The following is an 8,661-nucleotide window of genomic DNA, read 5'->3' on the forward strand; positions in this document are numbered from 1 at the left end:
TGTTAACACAAACCTACTGACGTCAGTGGGACTCTGCATGGAAATAAGAACAACTTTACACAGCACTGCACTGTTCCATGCAGCTGATCCAGGAAGGAAAATGCACAGCAGCTTCCTGGAGCATTCAGCCTAAGCTGCTTCCCTCTTCGGAGTAATGCTCATGCTGCCTATGCAGCTCAGAACTAACAGAGGCTGCATTTTCCAGGGGGGAAGGGATGACTCAAAACCTGACTTTTCATGCCAAAAGCAGCCAATTTGATTAAAATTTCCTAAAAATGTTCAGCTTAAGTACTGTGAAGGACTGGGAAATTTTAAGGCACTAAACAGACCCAGACATCTCCTCAGTGGGTGGGACAAACCTACCCACTTCTAAAAATCTTAGAGAAACATACCTGCACTGCATGAAACAAGCCTAAGAACCATGGATATTTCTAGTCTAAGTCTGCTGTTTTCCAAATACACAGCCTTCAGGAAAAGACAAATTCAATAACTCAAAGATCATGGTCTCTCAACTTTCCCCTTTCCCATTTACAAGCCAGCAGTTTATCTGCCCATGACCACGTTTCAAAGAAGCCAAAATAAGGTGTAAGGATGAAATTTGTGACCTCAGGATGGAAAGCCTGTCCTCATTCCATCACAGACCAGTTAAGCACTTGAGCAGACCTGATAGTGATCTAACAACCTCCAACAGAGGAGACCCATGACACTAAATGGATAATTAACCTAGTTCTACAAAATGCATTGACTGGAGGTTGGAAAAGGTCATAGCTAGACGAAGGACACCCCTTTTTTGAGGTATCACACCATTAAAATGGTGACCAACGAGGGAACTGCTGCACTAGCATCACTTGCCAGGTGCAGCTCTGCAGTGCCCTGGACACACTCCAGCCCCAGACACACAACTGTTGTGTTTGGCTTAGTTGACCTTTCTGGATGCATTCCAGGTGTAAACACATGTGTGCAGTCATGTAGGTACATACCCAAAAATGCCACAGGAACCTTGCAAGACTACTGCTGTTCCTAGCTCTAGCCAAGGAATACATGGTCCAGACAAAGTAATGAGCCCCATAACCATCCCTGCCTCATTTCCTTGCTCTCTCTGTTCTTTAGCTGGGACCAGGGAGCTCCTATTCAAATAGTTGCTTTTGACCCTTTGTTTGTCCCTTTCGCCTGAGAATTCAGGTCCTCCAGCAAGATCAGTGGCAAAAACCTCAAGCCAAGGAATTTTTACTTAGTTCAATTTATTGTCCATTGACACAAATTCCTGATTGTTAATTGAGATCAGTAATTTGAGGGGAAAGAGTACAAATACTAGAGACCTTTTAATCTTTCTGAGGGTGGGCACTGCAGCAATCTAACACAAATCTATTCCACGTTCCACACCTTGCTCCTGTCAGCTCGTTCACCTAATGTTACAATACCTGCTGCAGACTTTGCACCTCGTCCCTGTAAAACACACCAGCAAGAACATCATACCCACATAAACTACTCATTAAACCTTAGCATCAAAAATACAAACTTTGATCCAAGATCGGTGTAACTACAATGGATACTGATATGTCTGTAAGCCCAGCAGGCCCAAGGGGATGGTGAACACTGTTCATTTGATGAGCAGGAGCCTTTCCCCTTCTGGGGAGTAAAATGATGCACTGAGGGGTGCAGCTCTCCCTCCCAGAGCTTCCTCCATGTACTGTGGCATTAACTGAGATCTCACCTCGTCCCATCACTTGCAATTCCTTACCCCTCGCCTCAAATTCTGCAGGGCTTTTACTTCATCAAACCCTCTCCCTCTTCAGGAATCTACACAAGTCCTTTCAAAAATACTACAAATGCAAAATATTTGCTTGCATTTACAATTCCAAGCAAAGAAGTTGAAGAGAGCAGCTATGGTGCTCCATTTAATTTCTTTTCAGGCAATTCTGGGCAAAAGATGAAGACAGATTCCTGACTGGGATTCCTAACATATGTCTAATCCTTGCATCTCTTTGGCCTCAGAAAGAGTTGTGTAGGATGCACAGGATAGTTTACTAGTTTTTTTCCTTCTGCTAGTCCAAGGATATGATGCTCATCACAGACTGCAAAAAATTTACATGGGAGAAGCTGCTTAGATTATTGAAGTATTAGCTGTGGATGTGAAAAAAGAGGCCTCTTGCTGCCAAAAATTAGGCTACAAGACCTTAAGCCATCTGCAGCAGGGTGGAAATTCCAATGATAACACAATGAAATAATAATTTGCTCCATATTTACCCGCTTTTATCTCTCCTAAAGAAGGAGACAAGTAAACAGTGAAGGTAGTGGGCTTCAGAAATAACTTTCTAACACAAATAAATAAACACATAAATAAATCTTCATGCTTGGAAACTCAAATACAACAAACCAGAAAGCAATGTAGGTATTTGTCCTAAGCCTCCCCCACAGCAGAGAAGGCAGAAACACTTTGCTGCATTTCTTTACTTGGCATGCCCATATGGCAAGTGACAATCCCAAATCTTTGCCACACTCACTGGTTCTTTACTTGTGCCAGGTTTTGCTTTTTGCTCTGCTCACAGACATTCTCTGAGGCAGCCCTCTCTCACACAGATTTGCAGATGAAAGAAACAGGATATGTATTTTTAAGAGACCTACATCACTTAATGCAGGGGTCCTCCAAAATCTCCTCAGTCAACACATTCTTTATCTAAGCTGTTTGTCATTAACTTATGCAAAAAAACCCAAACTGAGAAAAGCGAAGAAGAAATATAATCCTGAATGGGAATACTGATATTGACCTGCTTGCAGAGCTGAACTGTTCATGCCTTGGGATGCAGGCAGCACCTGAGGACATGCCTCCTTACCTGAAGAGAAGCAAATTTGAGAGAAATGAAATCTAGATAGCAATAAAAATACTGGCTGATACAAAACCTTCAACAATTCCAAAAGAAAGGATTACTTTTTACAAAATGAAGACAGTCCTACGCTCCCTGTTTGAAATTAAAATTATAACAGACACATGTGTCATTCAGTGGGCTCTCCTAAAGAAATGGCATACACTTTACACTATCTTTCCTTTTATTGTCTGCCTGTGTCTTTGACTTGAACTTGCATTCTGGAAAATTTCATTACAAGTAAGTAAATAATTACATAAGTCACTTGTTATTGATTCTTTTTTCATATTCTAGTCTCCTATGCAAGAATTTAGGAGCAACTCAGCAATGTAAAACCCAGGCACAAATCTTTGTATCAACACCCAGTAAAGACAGGGCTGCAAAAGCTGCAGAAGGGATTTGGTGAGCAGTTATGAGCCACAGAGCCAGTGCTCTAAATTGAATTCAGCTTCTGAAATATTTGGAAGCCATAAGGGAAAAAAAACCCAAGAAAACAAACCACAGACCCAGGGAGGATTACTCTGGAATGCAATGCAGTGACTATGATTTTCAACCTATTTTCAATTATAAATTCCTTAACATGTCCCATATTTCTTGTCCTATTTACAACAGAGCAGTCATCATGCTATTAGGTATCAACAACACCTAAATGATGAGCATGAAATTAAAGCAATGAGTAAAGAGTGAAAACTGGAAGAACAACTATAATAAAAAAGAAATAAAGAAATAACTGTAGCTATTTTATCAGGACAACTCAAAGACAAGCATGTCTCCCATGTAAAATGCCAACATGTTTTAAAAGGGAGGAGCTGTAACACACTATGAAATTGAAATGATGAAACAGATTAAATTTCCATAGTAATGTATAATGGCTGAGAAAAAGCAACTCTGATAGGCCTTAGTTTGGCAGGGTGAATAGGGATGCCTTTATACTCACCAATACACATATTCTGAAGGTTTCTGAACTGCAGTCTGTGATCCAAACCTGTATTCATTTGGCTGCCCCTCTGAGCTCCAACACACCTAGAAAATACACTCATAGAGACTGTGACTTATAGTAAAAATATTAAATACCTTGATTTGGGTCACAGAAATAATAGTTATAACAAATCCATATTATTGATGATAAATTCCCATGTCATTCATTTATAAATAGAAATATATAATTATGGGTCCAGTGCATTTCAGAAGAGTTACATTAAAAGTAAACTGCTATATCTGTTTTATGAGTGACCTGCACACAATAAATGTAGTTCTTCCTTTTATATAAAAACCTGAACATTCTAGAAATGCCTTTTTCTTTTCAGACTGACTTTTCTGTTCATTATTGCTGAGCAGGCACATTCTGAAAACTTCTATATAAAGCACAAAGGCACCCTGACAATAGACACCCATATGTACCTGATAAATTCCACATGATTATCTAGTCTGTTACTTGCGTTCATGATTGCTGATTTGCACTGGAGATTTCCAGCTGTCCAAACTTAGAGTGCTGAAGAAAGCAGAGAGATTTTATCCACTTTTGTTAAAAAAAAAAAAAAAAAGGCAACAAAAGGCAAGCAGAAAGCAAGTCTTGTAACAGGCATTCATGAATAATTCAAGTTTGCTGCCTTGGCAGAAATTCAGACGATGATTTCTGAATGGGCGGCCTGCCTCCATGCCACAGCATGGTGATGGCATTTTCAGCAAGCCCACCCCTCGATACGCAGAGCTGAGAAGGAAAGCGCAGGTGCAGGGGTGTGCTGCTGGCTCTGTGGGTGCAGCTGAAGGTGAGAGCAGCAAGAGCTCTCACCTGGCACTTCTGTGAGCTCTGCTTGTGTCTGATGTTTTTCCAGTTTATACCAGACTCTGCGAGAGTGAAGAGATTTCCGAGGGCAAAGCAGTTCGTGGTGCCGCTTGAGTGTGGTGCAAATAGGAGTTAGTCCCGGGGAGGGGAAGACCAGCGAAATCGTTTTGTCCTGCTGACACAGTGGATCGGAGAGCAGCGACACTTCCAGCGTGGCTCTTGGGCACGTGGGGTGTTCCCGAGCTGGGCTGGGTGCGGTCCCTCCCTTCTGCGAGCACACACCGCCGTCCTGTGGCTGCTTGGGTGAGCGCTGGCAGCGCCCGGCACAAAGGGCGCTCAGCGGCCCGGCCCCGTTCGTGCGGGGCGGCGCGGGAACGGCTCCGCTGGGCATCCCGGGCACCGGCAGCTCGGACTCCTGCAGGCAGCGGGCACGCAAGAGGAATCCTTGCCTTTTACAGGCTGCAAAGGAAAATGCAACTTCCAGCACGGCTGCCTTCTTTAGAACCTTTTCTGTGGGAGCAGGTGCTCAACAGGTAACTCGCAGCCGCTGAGCTGCATCCTTTCCCTCAAGCTCTAGGTACCACTCTACACTCAGGCTCTGCTGATCTTGAGCCCCTCCAAAACATCCATGGACTTTGCTTTGTTGCCTGCAAAGAAAAAGTCCAATAACAAAAAGCCAGTGCTGATGTTCATCCTCCCCTGTAAACTAGACCAAACACACTTAATGATCTGCACTTTCCTTCCCAACTATACAGATGGCATCATCCCCTTCTCTCCACCCCTTGAGCTACGTGTTTCCAGCTGAGGACTGCAGGTCCATCAGTCACCGGAGCAGCTCCCAAACGACCCAAATGCTTCAGAAGAGAGTGTTGGCAGCTCTCTCACATTCTCTCATCCACAAGTCTCACACTGCATGTTAATAAAGCAGTCCATCATGTTAATGAGCAGTCCACAAGCTGGAAAAATAATCCTTCAGAACAACACCAAATACATATTCTTGACCTGTGCAGCTCTAGCTCTAGCAAAATCCCAACCTCACAAATTGTTCTCCTCACAAATCCAAGAGAACAGTCACAGGTTCCAAACAATTCCTAATACAAAGATGTGGGGGCTGTAAATCTGAGACTCCTTCAAAAGTGACTGAACAAAAGCTTTGTCCCCGTTAGATTTAAAACTTAGAAAGGCATTACAAAACTCCTTTCTCTCCAATAAACTCCACATCCTCTTTCAGCTTTCTGAGCGATCCACAGGGAGAATCCATGTAGTCTAAATGCTACGCCTGAGCTCAAACGCTGTATTCCGAACACGATGTGAAGTGCTGAGTGGAGAGTTGTGGGAAATGCCCATTGAAAAACAACCTGTACAATTTTGCATAGATGAGATAGGTATGAAGAAACCCACAGACTTCAGAGAACCATGGAATGGTTTGAGTTAGAAAGGACCTTAAAGATCAGCTTGTCCCACTGTCCCAGGTTGCTCAGAGTCCCATCCAACCTGGCCTTGAACCCTTCCAGGGATGGGGCAGCCACAGCTGCTCTGGGCAACCTCACTGGGAAGAATTTAATCCCAATATCCCATCCAAACCTACTTTATGTCAGTTTGAAGCCATTCTCCCTTGTCCTGTCACCCCAGGCTCTTGTAAATAGCCTCTCTTCATTCATCCTGTAGGATATTTTCAGGTACTGGAAGGCCACAATTAGGTCACCCCAAAGCTCCTCTTCTCAAGGCTGCTCCACCATTCCTTGCCAGCAAATGCTTGAGAAAAAGGAAGGCTTAGATAAGCATTGATTGCTCTGACAACTCTCAGCCGTGTTTTTGTCCGAAATCTAGTTTTTTATCAACGTGTTTAATCCTTTTGGCTCATCATTGAACTAAAGGCTTCTAGCAGAAGACAGTTATTTTGTAGGGGTTTAAACAAGATTCTGAGCAATGCTGGAGAATGGATGCCCAGAAGGTAAAATAATGCTGCTCAGTATGGCCCTTAAAATAACTCAAACTCCAGAGTTTGCAGTCTAGCTCACTCACCTCCAATAAGTACCTTGGGAGACTGCAGCATGTCCTGCTGTTACAGAGGGATCTCTGTCCTGGTTGCAGCTGGGATGGAGTGAGCTTTCTTCCCAGGAGCTGGGGCAGTGCTGGGGTTTGGATTTAGAATGGGAACAGCATTGATAACACACTGATGTTTTGGTTGTTGCTGGGTAGTGCTTACCCTAAAGCAAGGATTTCCTGGTGTTCAAAAGCTGGGACAGATGAACCAAACTGGCCAAAGGGATATTCCATAGCAGCATCTACCCTAAATCAAGGATTTCCTGGTTTCCCATGGTCTGCCAGTGAGCAGGTGTACAAAAGCTGGGACAGATGAACCAAACTGGCCAAAGGGATATTCCATAGCAGCAGCTAAGCTGGGAGAAGTTGGCCGTGAGCTGCTCCGGAATGGGCTGGGCATCACTCAGAGGGGAGTGGTGCTTATTCCTCTCTTAGCTTTTATTCCTTTCTCTCTCCTTTTCCTTAATATAATAATAACTTTTATATTTTCTTTTATTAAGAAAAGAACAGCTATTAAACAGTTCTTACTTTTTTTTTCCTTTTCCTTTTTTTTTTTTTTAATTTTTCTCACCTCACCTCACCACTCAGCCTTGGGGAAGTCAGTAACTGGTACTTAGTTGCTGTTGTCACAAGAATCTGCTGAGCAGCTTTCCTAATTCTGTCTTCCTCCTGGCATTCCTGAAAGGACAAGCTGGAAGCCTGCACGCAAACATATTGACATTTCAGTTTTGTTTTGTCACTGAATAAAATAACAGCTGCACCTGGTGTGTAATTGTGACATTTAGAATTCCCTTTGCACCAATCTTGTGTTTGGATGATGTGGAAAATCCTGGTGTATGGATTTTGAAGCCCCAGCTCTGATTTACACGTTGCTCTGAGGTAGGAATTACTGCTCTTCTCTGCTGCAGCCTCTTGGTGGCAACAGTGTAAGGCAACATTTCTGAAAGCGCACAAAAGGCTGCCTTTCCCTGTGTTTTATGTTCAGTAGAAATCCCCCTGGCAGCTCTGGAGAAGGAGGTAGTGTCTGGAAAAGTTTAACTCCTAAGGTCCAAAGATCCTCACGTTTTCTATTCAGTCATCAGCCCCCTTTCCTTCTGCTCCCACCAGTGCCTGCTTTAACCACACAGGCACTGTTCCAAAGGAGTTCTGCCTGGCTGAGGGAATCCCAGAGCTCCTGGGCAGCTGCGCCAGACGAGGAGCAGTGTCCAAGGCAGAACAAGCAATCATTTTGTACTCGAGTGCAGGCTCTCAGCCCGTGCAAAGGTGAGCACCAGTGCTCAATGCTAACACACCTCCGTGCTGACAAAGGGTGCATTCAGTCACCAGAGCACACAATAACATTTAGAGCTTGGTCACAGGTTCCAGTGACCTCTGCCTGAGGGGTTGCAGAGCTGCAGCAATTACTGAACTTCCTGCACATCACAAAGGAACTTCTGTTTGACAAGGGGTCTTCCCTTGACAAATCATTTTCCAGCACACAGGAGGTTCAATCTGTGGCCAGCTCACTCAGCTCCTACACCCCTTTCCTTGCGGTTGTATGATGGGCACTTTCATGACCTTTTGAAGGAAAGTGCATTCAGGGAAGGTGACAGCTCATGGACTTCAGCTCCTGACAGGTTTTACCAGCCTGTTCCTGGTGTGGCATTTGCATTCAGTTGAAACAGTGAATTGCTATTGAATAGCATTGAACAGGAAGCATTATCAGCTTTTCCAAAGAGAAATGAACACTCAGGCAGGCAATTTTCCTTCTATATTCCAGGGTATTGCATACAGACATATGAACTGACTGCAAATCCAAAAAGGAAGCTTAACAGAAAATATAAGCTGTAAATTTTCTTTTTATGTTTTTTTGAGAAAGACACTAAGTTCATAATTTGGTTAGGAGTTAGCACCTGAGACATTTTTATTGGTATGTCTCTGGTGGCTTACAATTTATCTTCATGGTATTTGATTAAACTGCATGCA

The sequence above is a fragment of the Molothrus aeneus genome, chromosome 5 (assembly GCF_037042795.1).
Source record: "Molothrus aeneus isolate 106 chromosome 5, BPBGC_Maene_1.0, whole genome shotgun sequence".
NCBI classification, from domain to species: domain Eukaryota; kingdom Metazoa; phylum Chordata; class Aves; order Passeriformes; family Icteridae; genus Molothrus; species Molothrus aeneus.